Genomic DNA, 17,373 nt, shown 5'->3' with positions numbered 1-17,373 from the left:
CGACAAACATGCAACAGGTGAGGCTGTCAAAGGTTCAGTGAGGATTCTAAAACGACCCCTTGGAACAAAGCATTCTGGGGAATATCACGACAAACATGCTGCAGGTGGAGGCTGTCAAAGGTTCAGTGAGGATTCTAAAACGAGCCCTTGGAACAAAGCATTCTGGGGAATATCACGACAAACATGCTTCAGGTGGAGGCTGTCAAAGGTTCAGTGAGGATTCTAAAACGAGCCCTTGGAACAAAGCATTCTGGGGAATATCACGACAAACATGCAACAGGTGGAGGCTGTCAAAGGTTCAGTGAGGATTCTAAAACGAGCCCTTGGAACAAAGCATTCTGGGGAATATCACGACAAACATGCTGCAGGTGGAGGCTGTCAAAGGTTCAGTGAGGATTCTAAAACGAGCCCTTGGAACAAAGCATTCTGGGGAATATCACGACAAACATGCTGCAGGTGAGGCTGTCAAAGGTTCAGTGAGGATTCTAAAACGACCCCTTGGAACAAAGCATTCTGGGGAATATCACGACAAACATGCTGCAGGTGGAGGCTGTCAAAGGTTCAGTGAGGATTCTAAAACGAGCCCTTGGAACAAAGCATTCTGGGGAATATCACGACAAACATGCTGCAGGTGAGGCTGTCAAAGGTTCAGTGACGATTCTAAAACGAGCCCTTGGAACAAAGCATTCTGGGGAATATCACGACAAACATGCCACAGGTGAGGCTGTCAAAGGTTCAGTGAGGATTCTAAAACGAGCCCTTGGAACAAAACCATGAGAATGAAGTTTCACAAACTGGTTCATGAAAAATGATCCTTCACCGAAAAAGGAGGTGGAGATTTTGAGTTCTGGGAGAACTTTCTCCCACCTCCTAAAACCCGCATGTGGAGATAACAACCAACGAGAGCGTCCCTTACAAATGTTCTATTTGTGATAAGGATTTTATTTCAAAACGGAGCTTGAACTTCCAGAGCGCAACCCACCTGGAGTGCTCGCGTAAAAAAGTGCTCTGACTGTGGGAATGGATTTGCTGATAAAAGGTTTGTTAAATTCACGTGGCGTTACCTGTACGAGGTTGTTCGTCGTCCCCCCCCCCCCCCCCCCCTACTTTGTGAGCACAACTCAGAGTATCACCTGTATCCAGAATGTCCACAACAATGATTGCACACTGGTGCCAAAAGACAACAAGAATCTCAAAATGCGAAGCCCATCCACGTCCACTCAACTCAAACTGCAGTTAAAGAAAATGACAGATTTTTAAGAAAATGTAAAACTTATTAATTTGATTCTCCATATTCTCATCACAGCGGATTGTTGAAAATTTGAAGCCAAAATCTCAAATGGTAACAAAACTGAATCTCTCAACATCATCTTATATCTCTCACTGTTCTTCTTCCAGGGCCTTCCTTCGGTTGTCAATTTGTAATTCTTGTCTCTGTCCTATCCATGTTTCCAGCCAAGTTCCATTTGAGTTTTTTGATCGTGACCAGTGTCTCGAAAATTTGTTTTCTCTCTGATTTAATTGTTTTTCTGGTCCCTTTTGGTTGTGCTCAGATGGAATCTTTCCATGGTGGTTTGGACATCAATTTTAACTCGATCTTTGCTGTCGTCCATGTTTCATTGCCATGTGTGATATGGGGAGAACACCCTTGTTGTAAAATTGTTTATCAGAAGAAGACTCCTGCCCATGTTTTTCATGAAACTTGAATTTATGAAGTGTGTCACAATAAAGAGAGGTCCTCAAAGTACAAATGCCCTGTCTGTGTTATTGTGAATATGTAATGGGTGCATGATCAATTTATATTGTCAGTCAGTGGAGAGTTTGGAGTTGTCCACATCCCCATGAGTAATCCTGATCAAACCGAGAGTTGTTCACCAAACCAGGTGAAAGCCTTGCAGAGATAGCATTTACCATCATAGCTTGACTGCACTTCATCCCATCACTCATTGATCCCGAGCAGCTCGGTTTCACAGGTCCCAACGTGGAAAGCCACACAGCTAGTTGCTCCCACATTTTTCTCAACATCAATGGTAAAGCATTGTTAATGGAGGGAATACCTTTGAACACAGAACGTAAACGTATTTTAAACAGTATCACGGTATTTTGACCCAATTTCAATTGTTGCTCGAAGACAGGGCAGCATGTTTGTACAATCACACTGACAATCATAAGACTTCAAACAAACAAAAACAATATACCTATTTTGGGGGGCAACCCCCTCTCCCATGCCCCACCCTACCCGATTTTTATAATGCCTTGAACAAACCTTGGTGTATCACGGGTGATGAAGGTTGTGATCAAGTTTCATCAAAATTGTGTGTCGTTTCTGAGAAAAGAACAAATACTTATTCTGCGGGGCAACCCCCCATGGACCCCCTTAGACCCCGACTTTTTAAATGCCAGGAACAATCGTTGGTACATCACGGGTGATGAACAGAACGTTATGGTCAAGTTTCATCGGAATTGTCAAATTCCAAAATTCCACGAATTCCAAAAGCATACATACAATGTCACTTCCACGTCCTCGCGTTCGCAGAAGAAAAACATAAGTGCAATACACCTGTTGCTCAGCTGGCAGAATAAACAGTATGCTGAACTGACTGAAGGTATTGTTATGTCGGTAGGGTAAAGCAATATCTAGAGTCAGGATCTGAATAGGTAACATGCTTCAACTGTTGCGATAGGGAATCTACCTTTAATAAGTTTTATGTTAGTCCGGTTTGTCGGGTTAAGATGTCTGCTTGTGAACATACCAGGATGTTCGAGTGTTAGATCGTGTAAGGATTAAGATAAACCCCTGTGTGTCACACCTGGTAATCAAACCTTTGTCCCTTATGGCAATGCACACCAACATAAACACTTAGACAGGCCCTGTAGTGCAACATTAAATAATTCCCTTCCCTGACGAGGACTTTGGAAGAAAACAGGCAAGGGGCCAGTTCGGGTCACCGCCGCATGGGCCGCAGCCAGCTACACCTCTGGCAGGCCTCGGAACATGGAGTGACACGAGCTATCACCACGCTACAGGCCTGTGATTGATCAGCACGGTGGGCGCGAACCTCCAGCCAACGAATGCGGGAGGCGCAAAGCTGGAAGGTTTGGTGGAGGGCACTGATTGGGTGGAGGGCACTGATTGGGTTGCACGCCAAGGCTGACGTCACCGCCGCAAGGTTATATCAGGGCGCGCCGAACGACATTTGCGCTCTTGCACAGCACGTCCCTCTGGCCCTCTTGCACGTCCAGCTCGAACCCTTGTGCTTTCTGGCTGTCTTGTGCTCTCTGCGCTTCCCTTCTTTGTCTTGGGATATCTCTCGTGGTCGTTGGCTCACCATCTTCGTGGTGCTCGGAGTGGTGCTCAGTGTTGTGGAGCTGAGAGTTGTCCACGGACCTCGTGGGCGGTTGACGAGGAGCCTGGGGTTGGCGTTGGCTCGGACCTTCGCGGTGCAGCGGAGCTTGGAGACAAGTGTGGACGACAGACCACAGACAGATAAGAACGCACCACAGAACATTACACGACGAGACATTTCCTTTCGTAATCCATTCCTGTGTGGCGTATTTGAAGTGCGGTGTGTGGGATCCCAAATTAGGACTTTATTTGATTACCGTCGCATTTCATTGTTATCGGGTGCCAGGAATAAACGTCTTTATTTTTGTGCATTCTGATTTGTCGTTCGTGAGTTCATTAATTTCCCTGCAGGATCGAAGCTGCCGTCGGTTCGCCTTCCACAGGTACGCATTTTTACCGCAGTTTCCATTTCCCTTCTTCCTCCCGCGTTTTATCGCCGAATCCGTGTTTGGTCGTCGCCTCAAGTAAATCCGTTCTGTTCCATCCGCGGTCCCTGGTCTTAACCGAAGGGTCCGCACGATAGTATTCTAAACCAATTTGAATGGTTGCGAGAAGACAAGGGCAGCATGTCGAATGATATCAACATAATCATAAGACTTTAAGCAAACAAACAAAATCCAATTTTGGGGGGCAGCCCCCCTCCTCGTCCCCGTCTACTTCTTCAGACCCCAATTTTTCCAATACCTTGAACACAAACATTGGTACATCATGGATGATGAAGGTTGTGGTGAAATTTCATCAAAACCGCGTGTGTTAGTTCTGAGAAGAAAGCAAATACCTATTTTAGGGACGGACTGACTGACGGACTGATGGAACAATGGACTGACTGGTGCACTAACGGAGTGACTGATGGACTAACGGACTGACTGATGGACTAACGGACTGACTGATTGGTGGACTAAAGGATGGACGAACTTACTGACTGATGGACTGATGGACGAACGGACTGACTGACTGATGGACTAACAGACTGACTGATGGACTAATGGACTGACTGACTGATGGACTTACCGACTGACTGATGGACTGACGGACTAATGAACGGACTGACGGACTGACTGATGGACTGACGGACAATGCTCCATCACATAAACTCCCATGAACTTCGTTCCAGGTGAGCTAAAAAGAGAACAAAAACGTCTGCAGAAGAAACCTCATCATGCCAACCCGCAAAGATGGAAGCAGAGAGAACGAGAGCTCCGCGATGATGATAACATCGATCACAAGATAATCCTGACACTGGGGTGAAGAGCACTTTTACAAGTACGACTTCTCAAGATTTTGCTGAGATGACGATCAGCAGCAAGACCCTGAGGTCATGTGGCTTCTCCCCTCCATGAAGTGCCATGTCGCATCAGCCCGCCACCCCTCGACCTTCTCAAGGGGAATTCTACCATTTTTGCTTACGTAATAAATAGATGATATCGTGTTTTATGACAGGATGTTTTAAAAAAAAAAATTAATTAATTTTCAACCTTCAAAAATCGTGCGAATAAATTCTGCTTTTTTGTTGGAATCCTTTTCTCACCTGAACAAATGAACTGAGAACACGAATGAGGCGTGAACGGCGAACAAAAATGAACATGAACGCCTCGTGACCTCGTCTGCTTAGTTTCCCGGCATGCCACACGCTCCTTTGCAAGCCTCCTCCCCCCGGGATATCATTGGCCACAACCATTGGTCAGCAAACTAAGGGCGGGGCCATTTGCACAGTTTAACTCCTCCCTTCGCTTGCACTTTTATGCGTTGCGGCAAAATGGTACGAAGTGTCCATAATGATAAATGTAAAACAAGCGTTACGCCTAGGTCCCCCGTCGGGGAAGTGATGTGAGTAGACAAAGTGGAAGACGCAGAAAACATGCTATGATATGATATTTCGCTCACAAGGTTCAGACATACATGGAGGCGGCCATCTTGGATTTTGACGTGGCGAACCAATTTTCAATAGCATTCTTCCTTATGCGTAGGTACACCCACACACCAGATTAGAAGTTAGTCGTTCGTTTATTTTTCAAGATACAGTGATCCCTCGTTTATCGCGGGGGTTACGTTCCAGAACCCCCCGCGATAGACGAAAATCCACGAAGTAGCGACCATATTTTAATTTTATTATTTATGTATATTTTAAAGCTTTATGACCCTCCCCACACTCTTATTAACCTTTCCCACACTCTTATTAACCTTTCCCATACTCTTATAAACACTTCCTATACTCTTAAACACTTTTTACACTCTTAAACATACGTAATTTTAACAACATATAAAATTCTAATGGGTACTCACCATTGAAGATACTGTAGCGACCCATGGGTCCCCCAAGCAAGACCAGCATCAGAATCTCCTTCCTCCAGCCGGTGACGTCACCGGCGGGGATCCGCGGCGCAAGAGTGGCTGGTCACGTGACCACCAAAGCGTGCCGCGCGTGCGGGTATAATCAGCTACACCTGTTGATCACGTGACCACCGAAGCACGCCACGCTTGAGAGGCGTGGCTTTCGGTTTCGGTTTCTGGTTGTGCTTTATAATGCAGCCCGATAAACGGGCTTTTCAGTGTTCCCGAGTTGGTTTTGAGAATAAATATCTTCTCGGACGAGTTTGTGTCTTGCCCGTAATTTCGTCCGTATCAAGCAAGAGCCCCGGCTCTTCAATACTACAACTTGCGTGATGAAGATGATGATGAATTAGCTGTGCAGTACTGATGACGATGAAGGTGATGATGATGATGATGATGAATGTACTGCACAGCCAGAAAGAGCATTACAGTTACCCATTATGTGGGTAACTAGCGCAAGTGGAAGCTGCCGCATCTGCGTTTTCCATACGCACGACTCTTTGTCTCTTTGTCTACTCTTCTACTGTACACTATGTACAGTATTTTATTTCTTGTAATATGTTTCAATCACTGTATTTTTCTTATTTTTTTACGTTTTTTAAATTTTTTAGGCTAGAAAATGCTTATTTTACCACAAAAATATTTAAAATAATAGTATATAAAAATACATTTATACCGCAAAATCCCGCGATATAGCGAAAAATCCGCGATATAATTTTACATATACTAGCGAGAAAAACCCGCGATGTACCGAAGCCGCGAAAAGTGAACCGCGATATAGTGAGGGACGACTGTATTTCGCTCACAAGGTTCAGACATGTATATGGTGGTGGCCATCTTGGATTTTGACGTGGCGACCCAATTTTCAATAGGGTTCTTCCTTATGCCGAGATACACCCACACACCAGATTAGAAGTTGGTACTTCGCTTATTTTTCAAGATATTTCGTTCACAAGGTTCAGACATATATATATATATATGGTGGTGGCCGTCTTGGATTTTGAAGTGGCGACCCAATTTTCAATAGCGTTCTTCCTTATGCCTTGATACACCCACACACCAGATTAGAAGTTGGTACTTCGCTTATTAGTCCCCTACCGGTGTACACCGGAGGAGACTATAGGTTTGCCGGCCGTCCCTCCGTCCGTCAGTCTGTCAGTCCGTCAGTCCGTCACGCAAAGAACAGTTTTCTGGACTTTTTTTCTAAACGCTTAATGCTAATGATTTCAAACTTGGTACATCGTTTCCGCATGATAAGGTAAAGATCAAGTTCGAACTTCACGACGTTTCGATCATTTTTGACAAAGTTATGGCACTTTGAACTTTGGGAATTCTGATAATTCTGATGATCCTTACTTACCTCAGTGCCATTTTAAGTTTTAATTTCCTTTTAAAAAGATTTTCTCTGCAATAATTGGACCGATTGAGATCAAATTTTCACCATATGAGGGACTCGGTCTGTAGAATATTTTAATGGTAATTATGTCGTCACTGGTCACGTGGTTCGGCCGCCATATTGTTTTTCGTGAAAACATGAAAACCCCTTTTTCTCTGCAACGGCTGAACAGATCGAAGCCAAACTTTGCAGGCAGAATCGCATACCCATGACGAACAAAAAAGTCAGCGAGCATGACGTCATTCGTCACATGGTTTCAGAGTTATGACGTTTTTAAGTTGAACCTTTAAAACCGAGCTCCTCCCTCATTTTTGATCCAATCAAGGGGAAACTTCACAGATCTATTCAGCATGTCAATCTACTAAAATGTCCTTTTGGAATTTGCGATAGGGCACGTGGTTTGGCAGATATCGTTAATTAAACGAAAAAAAAATTTTTTGAAATGGATATCTCTTGTTTATTCTCGAGTTCTCCTCAAGCCGCACTGCGCATCCTCAACCTCGTCTCGCAAACGTCAACAGCGCGACACAGCGCACGCTTTCCAGAGGGGCGGGGCCAAGCCGAGCAACATATATATACACATCGATCATTGATCGTGAACCGGAAAATAAACTAAATTACTGATATTTAGCGACTCGAAAGGTTCTTTATCAACAACTTATTTTCTCGTGCTTCTGCTGACCTGTCTGCAAGGTGTATAAATCGAAGTCCCGAGTGCGAATCACAGGTGAGCCCATCCTAAGGTAATTAGCGATTGGGAACGATTCAGAACCTGTGGATAAATAACCCTTGGAAATTTCCCCAACAGTTTTCCGGACGACAGACTGCCGGTAGGGGACATGTATTGCAGCGCAATACTCGGAATGCTTGTTTTTCAAGATATTCCGCTCACAAGGTTCAGACATACATGGCGGCGGCCATCTTGGATTTTGAGGTGGTGACCCAATTTTCAATAGGGCTCTTCCTTATGCCTAGATACACCCACAGTCCCATGCGCCAGATTAGAAGTTGGTACTTCGCTTATTAGTCCCCTACCGGTGTACACCGGAGGGAAGTATAGGTTTGCACGCCGTCCGTCAGTCCGTCAGTCCGTCACGCAAATAACAGTTTTTCGGACTTGTTTTAGAAACGCTTAATGCTAATGATTTCAAACTTGGCACATGGTTTCCTCATGATAAGTTACAGATCAAGTTCGAACTTCACGACGTTTCGATCATTTGTGACAAAGTTATGGCACTTTGAACTTTGGGAATTCTGATAATTCTGATGATCCTTAACTCAGTGCCATTTTAAGTTTTAATTTCCTTTAAAAACCAATTTCTCTGCAATAATTGGACCGATTGAGATAAAATTTTCACCGTAGGAGGGACTCGGTCTGCAGAATATTTTAATGGTAATTATGACGTCACGGGTCACGTAGTTCGGCCGCCATATTGTTTTTCGTGAAAACACGAAAACCCCATTTTCTCTGCAACGGCTGAACAGATCGAGGCCAAACTTTGCAGGCAGAATCGCATACCCATGACGAACAAAAAAGTCAGCGAGCATGACGTCATTCGTCACATGGTTTCAGAGTTATGACGTTTTTAAGTTGAACCTTTAAAACCGAGCTCCTCCCTCATTTTTGATCCAATCGAGGGCGAAACTTTACAAATCTGTTCAGCACTAAAATGTCCTTTTGGAATTTGCGATAGGGCACGTGGTTTGGCAGATATCGTTAATTAAAAGAAAATATTTAGAATTAAAAAAAAGGATAACTCTTGAATCGCCAGTACCTCAGACCGTGAGTTGGTAATGATTTATATAATTCACACAGTGCAATACGTGCAGGCCGCTCCATGAGCGACCTTGCGGGCTTATCAACGAGGCGAGGCGTGACAAACACATGTCTCAGCATACCTCAGATCAAGTTTGAAAACCAGCATCAACCGTGCATAAATTTGCATATTCGATCATTTTTGACAAAGTTGTGGCACTTTGAACTTTGGTAGGGGACATGTATAGCAGCGCAATACTCAGAATGCTTGTTAGTCCCCTACTGGTGTACACCGGAGGGGACTATAGGTTTGCACGCCGTCCCTCCGTCCGTCAGTCTGTCAGTCCGTCAGTCCGTCAGTCCGTCACGCAAATAACAGTTTTCTGGACCTTTTTTCTAAACGCTTAATGCTAATGATTTCAAACTTGGCACATCGTTTCCTCATGATAAGTTACAGATCAGGTTCGAACTTCACGACGTTTCGATCATTTTTGACAAAGTTATGGCACTTTGAACTTTGGGAATTCTGATAATTCTGATGATCCTTAACTCAGTGCCATTTTAAGTTTTAATTTCCTTTAAAAAAGATTTTCTCTGCAATAATAGGACCGATTGAGATCAAATTTTCACCATAGGATCGACTCCGTCTGTAGAATATTTTAATGGTAATTACGACGTCACAGGTCACGTGGTTCGGGCGCCATATTGTTTTTCGTGAAAACACGAAAACCCCTTTTTCTCTGCAACGGCTGAACAGATCGAGGCCAAACTTTGCAGGCAGAATCGCATACCCATGACGAACAAAAAAGTCAGTCAAAAAAGTCAGTTCGTGCGATAACTCCACCAAACATTGGCTGATTTCAACAAAATTTTGTACACACATGTGTCTCAGCATAACGCAGGTCAAGTTTGAAAACCAGCATCAACCGTGCATAAATTTGCATATTCGATCATTTTTGACAAAGTTATGGCACTTTGAACTTTGGTAGGGGACATGTATTGCAGCGCAATACTCAGAATGCTTGTTTTTCAAGATATTCAGCTCACAAGGTTCAGACATACATGGCGGTGGCCATCTTGGATTTTGAGGTGGCGACCCAATTTTCAATAGGGTTCTTCCTTATGCCTAGATACACCCACACACCAGATTAGAAGTTGGTACTTCGCTTATTTTTCAAGATATTTCGCTCACAAGGTTCAGACATAAATGGCGTCAGACATACATGGCGGCGGCCATCTTGAATTTTGACGTGGGTTGCACCCACACACCAAATTAGAATTCGGTCCTTTGCTTACGCACGTACGCACGCACGCACGGACGGATGGACACACGGACGGAGGGAAAAACCACAGTCCCCCTTTCGCTCCGCGGTGCGACCAGGGACAATAACAAATTTGCCGCCCCCCAAAAGTGCCGCTCAGGGCGACCGCCCCTTGCACCCCCTCCCACCCCCCCCCCATGCTACGCCAGTGCCCATCCTCCCCCAATCACTACGCCAGTCCCCCCCCCCCCACTCCAAACGCCAGTGCCCCCCCCCCACCCCCCAGGGCCCGATTTTTTTCGATTCCATGATCAAACTTTGGTGCATCACGGGAGATGTAGGTTGTGGTCAGGTTTGTTCATCGGAATTTAGTGTGTAGTTTCGTAGCAGAAAGTAAATACCTGTTTTGGGTCGGGGGAATCCTCCCTCTCCCCCCAGCAGGCGCCCCCAATGTGCGCAGATTTTGATGCGGTCACTCACTCACTGACTCACTCGCACTCACTCACTTGCTGACTAACTCGCACTCACTCACTTGCTGACTAACTCACACTCACTCACTTACTGACTCACTCACTTACTGACTCACTCATTCACTTGCTGACTCACTCGCACTCACTCACTTACTGACTCACTCTCACTCACTTACCGACTCACTCTCACTCGCTCACTTACTGACTCACTCACTCACTTACTGACTCACTCACACTCACTCACTTGCTGACTCACTCAATTACTGACTCACTCGCATTCACTCACTTGCTGACTCACTCGCACTCACTTGCTGACTCACTCTCACTCACTCACTTACCGACTCACTTAAACTCACTCACTAACTGACTCACTCGCACTCACTCATTCACTCATTTCAAATCTTTATCCGATTCGAACTTTTACCCTCTTCGAACCTTTACCCTCTTCGAACCTTTACCCTCTTCGAACCTTTACCCTCTTCGAACATTTACCCTCTTCGAACCTTTACCCCCTTCGAACCTTTATCCTGTTCGAACCTTTACCCTCTTCGAACCTTTACCCCGTTCGAACCTTTACCCCCTTCGAACCTTTACCCTCTTCGAACCTTTACCCTCTTCGAACCTTTACCCTGTTCGAACCTTTACCCTCTTCGAACCTTTACCCTGTTCGAACCTTTACCCTGTTCGAACCTTTACCCTCTTCGAACCTTTACCATGTTCGAACCTTTACCCTGTTCGAACCTTTACCCTGTTCGAACCTTTACCCTCTTCGAACCTTTACCCTGTTCGAACCTTTACCCTGTTCGAACCTTTACCCTGTTCGAACCTTTACCCTGTTCGAACCTTTACCCTGTTCGAACCTTTACCCTCTTCGAACCTTTACCCTCTTCGAACCTTTACCCTGTTCGAACCTTTACCCTGTTCGAACCTTTACCCTCTTCGAACTTTTACCCTCTTCGAACCTTTACCCTATTGGTAATTGAACAAGTTCAATGGTAATTCCCTGTGTGTTGCAAGAGGTGAATAACAGGGTTGGTGGCAGGAAGGGCATCCGGACATAAAACATTGCTTCAAAAAGGGGACAACGGTGCCCCAAAAAGGCCAACCCCTGCTCTGCGGGGAAAAATAGCTGAAAGTGGTTTGTTTCTTCTTCTTCTGTATTAAATCGACGTATTGATGGGAAAATAAAATGCCCGACATACCTATTGTCATTTAATTTACACTACTCACAATAAGTTAGGGATTTTTTTTTTTTTTTTTTTTTTCTCTATACCGAATCGAGGCTCGTGAAAGAGCTGACAACCGCGAGGGAAAGACAGCACATGGGGACCACGAGGGAAAGACAGCACATGGGGACCACGAGGGAAAGACAGTACATGGGGACCGCGAGGGAAAGACAGCACATGGGGACCGCGAGAGAAAGACAGCACATGGGGACCGCGAGGGAAAGACAGTACAGGGGGACCCCGAGGGAAAGACAGCACATGGGGACCGCGAGGGAAAGACAGCACATGGGGACCACGAGGGAAAGACAGCACATGGGGACCGCGAGGGAAAGACAGTACATGGGGACCGCGAGGGAAAGACAGCACATGGGGACCGCGAGGGAAAGACAGCACATGGGGACCGCGAGGGAAAGACAGCACATGGGGACCGCGAGGGAAAGACAGCACATGGGGACCGCGAGGGAAAGACAGCACATGGGGACCGCAAGGGAAAGACAGTACAGGGGGACCACGAGGGAAAGACAGCACATGGGGACCATGAGGGAAAGACAGTACAGGGGGACCACGAGGGAAAGACAGCACATGGGGACCATGAGGGAAAGACAGTACATGGGGACCGCGAGGGAAAGACAGCACATGGGGAACGCGAGGGAAAGACAGCACATGGGGACCGCGAGGGAAAGACAGTACAGGGGGACCGCGAGGGAAAGACAGTACAGGGGGACCGTGAGGGAAAGACAGCACATGGGGACCGTGAGAGAAAGACAGCACATGGGGACCGCGAGGGAAAGAGAGCACATGGGGACCGCGAGGGAAAGACAGCACATGGGGACCACGAGGGAAAGACAGCACATGGGGACCACGAGGGAAAGACAGCACATGGGGACCGCGAGGGAAAGACAGCACATGGGGGCCGCGAGGGAAAGACAGCACATGGGGACCGCGAGGGAAAGACAGCACATGGGGACCGCGAGGGAAAGACAGCACATGGGGACCGCGAGGGAAAGACAGCACATGGGGACCACGAGGGAAAGACAGCACAGGGGGACCACGAGGGACAGACAGTACATGGGGACCGCGAGGGAAAGACAGCACATGGGGACCGCGAGGGAAAGACAGCACATGGGGACCGCAAGGGAAAGACAGTACAGGGGGACCACGAGGGAAAGACAGCACATGGGGACCGCGAGAGAAAGACAGCACATGGGGACCACGAGGGAAAGACAGTTCAGGGGGACCACGAGGGAAAGACAGCACATGGGGACCGCGAGGGAAAGACAGCACATGGGGACCGTGAGGGAAAGACAGTACAGGGGGACCACGAGGGAAAGACAGCACATGGGGACCGTGAGAGAAAGACAGCACATGGGGACCGCGAGGGAAAGACAGTACAGGGGGACCACGAGGGAAAGACAGCACATGGGGACCACGAGGGAAAGACAGCACATGGGGACCACGAGGGAAAGACAGCACATGGGGACCACGAGGGAAAGACAGCACATGGGGACAGCGAGGGAAAGACAGTACATGGGGACCACGAGGGAAAGACAGTACAGGGGGACCACGAGGGAAAGACAGCACATGGGGACCGCGAGGGAAAGACAGCACATGGGGACCACGAGGGAAAGACAGTACAGGGGGACCACGAGGGAAAGACAGCACATGGGGACCGCAAGAGAAAGACAGCACCTGGGGACCGCGAGGGAAAGACAGTACAGGGGGACCACGAGGGAAAGACAGCACATGGGGACCGCGAGGGAAAGACAACACATGGGGACCGCGAGGGAAAGACAGCACAGGGGGACCACGAGGGAAAGACAGCACATGGGGACCGCGAGGGAAAGACAGTACAGGGGGACCACAAGGGAAAGACAGCACATGGGGACCGCAAGGGAAAGACAGCACATGGGGACCACGAGGGAAAGACAGTACATGGGGACAGCGAGGGAAAGACAGCACATGGGGACCGCGAGGGAAAGACAGCACATGGGGACCGCGAGGGAAAGACAGCACATGGGGACCGTGAGGGAAAGACAGTACAGGGGGACCACGAGGGAAAGACAGCACATGGGGACCGCGAGGGAAAGACAGTACATGGGGACCGCGAGGGAAAGACAGCACATGGGGACCGCGAGGGAAAGACAGCACATGGGGACCGCGAGGGAAAGACAGCACATGGGGACCGCGAGGGAAAGACAGCACATGGGGACCGTGAGGGAAAGACAGCACATGGGGACCGCGAGGGAAAGACAGCACATGGGGACCACGAGGGAAAGACAGCACATGGGGACCGCGAGGGAAAGACAGTACAGGGGGACCACGAGGGAAAGACAGCACATGGGGACCGCGAGGGAAAGACAGTACAGGGGGACCACGAGGGAAAGACAGCACATGGGGACCACGAGGGAAAGACAGCACATGGGGACCGCGAGAGAAAGACAGCACATGAGGACCGCGAGGGAAAGACAGCACATGGGGACCGCGAGGTAAAGACAGCACATGGGGACCATGAGGGAAAGACAGCACATGGGGACCCCGAGGGAAAGACAGCCATGAGGACCGCGAGGGAAAGACAGCACATGGGGACCGCGAGGGAAAGACAGCACATGGGGACCATGAGGGAAAGACAGCACATGGGGACCACGAGGGAAAGAGAGCACATGGGAACCACGAGGGAAAGACAGCACATGGGGACCGCAAGGGAAAGACAGTACATGGGGACCGCGAGGGAAAGACAGCACATGCGGACCGCGAGAGAAAGACAGCACATGGAGACCGCGAGGGAAAGACAGTACAGGGGGACCACGAGGGAAAGACAGCACATGGGGACCGCGAGGGAAAGACAGCACATGGGGACCGCGAGGGAAAGACAGTACAGGGGGACCACGAGGGAAAGACAGCACATGGGGACCGTGAGAGAAAGACAGCACATGGGGACCACGAGGGAAAGACAGCACATGGGGACCACGAGGGAAAGACAGTACAGGGGGACCACGAGGGAAAGACAGCACATGGGGACCGCGAGGGAAAGACAGCACATGGGGACCACGAGGGAAAGACAGCACATGGGACCGCGAGGGAAAGACAGTACATGGGGACTGCGAGGGAAAGACAGCACATGGGGACCACGAGGGAAAGACAGCACATGGGGACCGCGAGGGAAAGACAGTACAGGGGGACCACGAGGGAAAGACAGCACATGGGGACCGCGAGAGAAAGACAGCACATGGGGACCGCGAGGGAAAGACAGCACATGGGGACCGCGAGGGAAAGACAGCACATGGGGACCATGAGGGAAAGACAGCACATGGGGACCCCGAGAGAAAGACAGCCATGAGGACCGCGAGGGAAAGACAGCACATGGGGACCGCGAGGGAAAGACAGCACATGGGGACCATGAGGGAAAGACAGCACATGGGGACCACGAGGGAAAGACAGCACATGGGGCCCACGAGGGAAAGACAGCACATGGGGACCGCAAGGGAAAGACAGCACATGCGGACCACGAGAGAAAGACAGCACATGGGGACCACGAGGGAAAGACAGCACATGGGGACCGCGAGGGAAAGACAGTACAGGGGGACCACGAGGGAAAGACAGCACATGGGGACCGCGAGGGAAAGACAGCACATGGGGACCATGAGGGAAAGACAGCACATGGGGACCGCGAGGGAAAGACAGTACATGGGGACCGCGAGGGAAAGACAGCACATGGGGACCACGAGGGAAAGACAGCACATGGGGACCGCGAGGGAAACACAGTACAGGGGGACCACGAGGGAAAGATAGCACATGGGGACCGCGAGGGAAAGACAGTACATGGGGACCGCGAGGGAAAGACAGCACATGGGGACCGCGAGGGAAAGACAGCACATGGGGACCGCGAGGGAAAGACAGTACTGGGGGACCACGAGGGAAAGACAGCACATGGGGACCGTGAGAGAAAGACAGCACATGGGGACCGCGAGGGAAAGACAGCACATGGGGACCGCGAGGGAAAGACAGCACATGGGGACCGCGAGGGAAAGACAGCACATGGGGACCACGAGGGAAAGACAGCACATCAATATTGGCAGGTTCTTCGGTGTGGTTGGTTTTGCGTATTAATTATGTTGAAAAAAGTTGTTGGTCCGAATTCTATGGTTATTAATGAGTGTGAAAAATCACAGCATTCTTGATTTCAATACCCCAACCCTAACCCCGATGAAAAAAATTAACTCACTCCTATGTGCGTGCTACGCGTGCTACACGCGCCTACTTGTATAACAAGGAGGAAGCGGACAACGCGGTAAGTTCAAGAGTCTTTATTATAAGAGCTCAACTGTAGCACTGGAGCGCTCCGGGCTGCGCGCCCGGTGTATATCCCGCGGCCACGCCTACCCCTTGGGCGTGGCCGCCGCCCACTTGGTGCGCGGAATGATGCCCTCACGCCAGTGAGCTTTCGTGTCTGCCACACGCGCCCCCCCAGTATTCCCACGCACCTGGAGGGCCAGTTTGCGGGGCAAACGGATGACCCGGCCGAAGCGCCCTCTGGCGACCGGCGGCGGCCGGGGTGCAGGGATGCCTCCGGCTGCACCCGGGATGGGTGCAGGACCGGGGGGCGGCTTGCCGGCGGGCCTGGGTGGTGCCAGGGGTCCGCCCGCAGGGGGGCGGCCCCGACGCGGGGGCCGAGCCACCGGCGGTGGGTGGTCCACGTCGAGGTGGGCCGGCTTGAGGCGATCCACCGAGACGCGGTCGGGAGTACCGCCGATGTCCAAGGTGAAATGTTTCACCCCGGTCTCCAGCACGCGGAAAGGCCCGTCGTACAGGGGCCGCAGTGGTGTCCGGTGGGCGTCGTGCCAGATGAAGACGTACTCCGCGGTGCGAAGCTCCGGGGCGACGTGCGTAGGCGGGTGCCCATGGTGCGCCGTCGGCACCGGGGCGAACCTCCGGGCTGTCTCCTGCAGCGCGGAGCGCTCCTGCGCCGCGGACCATGGTGCCGTGGGGTCTGGGAGGAACTTGCCCGGCACCCGCAGCGGTTGTCCGAAGACCAACTCCACCGCGGATGCACGCAGGTCGTCCTTGGGCGCCGTCCGGAGGCCCAGCAGGACCCAGGGGAGCCTGTCGACCCAGCCGCCGTCGCGGAGGGTGGCCAGGAGCACGGCCTTTAACGAGTGGTGGAACCGCTCGCACAGGCCGTTGGCCTGGGGGTGGTAGGCCGTGGTTCGGTGTAGCTGGACCCCGAGCCCCCGCGCGACCGCCCCCCAGAGCTCCGAGGTAAACTGGGGGCCGCGGTCGGATGAGATGTCCGAGGGGCCGCCGAACCGGGCGACCCAGGTGGCGATGAACGCCTGTGCGACGTCCGCCGCCGCCATCGTTGCCGCCAAAGGCACGGCTTCTGGCCACCGGGTAGTGCGGTCCACCATTGTCAGGACAAGGGTGAAACCCCGCGAGGGGGGCAGAGGTCCCACCAGGTCCACGTGTATGTACGTGGTCGAACCTTCGTTCCGGCACCGTGAACTTGGCCAATGGGGCCTGGGTGTGCCAGTGCACCTTCGCGCGCTGGCACGCGAGGCATATCCTGGGCCAGCCGCGGACGGCCTTCCG

At 50.3% G+C, this 17,373-nt stretch overlaps 1 long non-coding RNA gene across 1 annotated transcript; it reads left to right on the top strand.

Moving 5' to 3' along the window:
- The first annotated feature begins 22 nt into the window (after window positions 1–22).
- On the top strand, window positions 23–1,751 carry LOC144892314 (uncharacterized). The gene is made up of 2 exons (XR_013623507.1): window positions 23–296; window positions 734–1,751. It is a non-coding gene; the product is annotated as an uncharacterized LOC144892314 (long non-coding RNA).
- The last annotated feature ends 15,622 nt before the right edge of the window (window positions 1,752–17,373 follow it).

The sequence above is a fragment of the Myxine glutinosa genome, chromosome 5 (genome assembly GCF_964187855.1).
Source record: "Myxine glutinosa chromosome 5, kmMyxGlut1.1, whole genome shotgun sequence".
NCBI lineage: Eukaryota > Metazoa > Chordata > Myxini > Myxiniformes > Myxinidae > Myxine > Myxine glutinosa.
The sequence above is the reverse complement of the archived record's forward strand: the minus strand, read 5'-3'. Positions and strand labels throughout refer to the sequence as shown.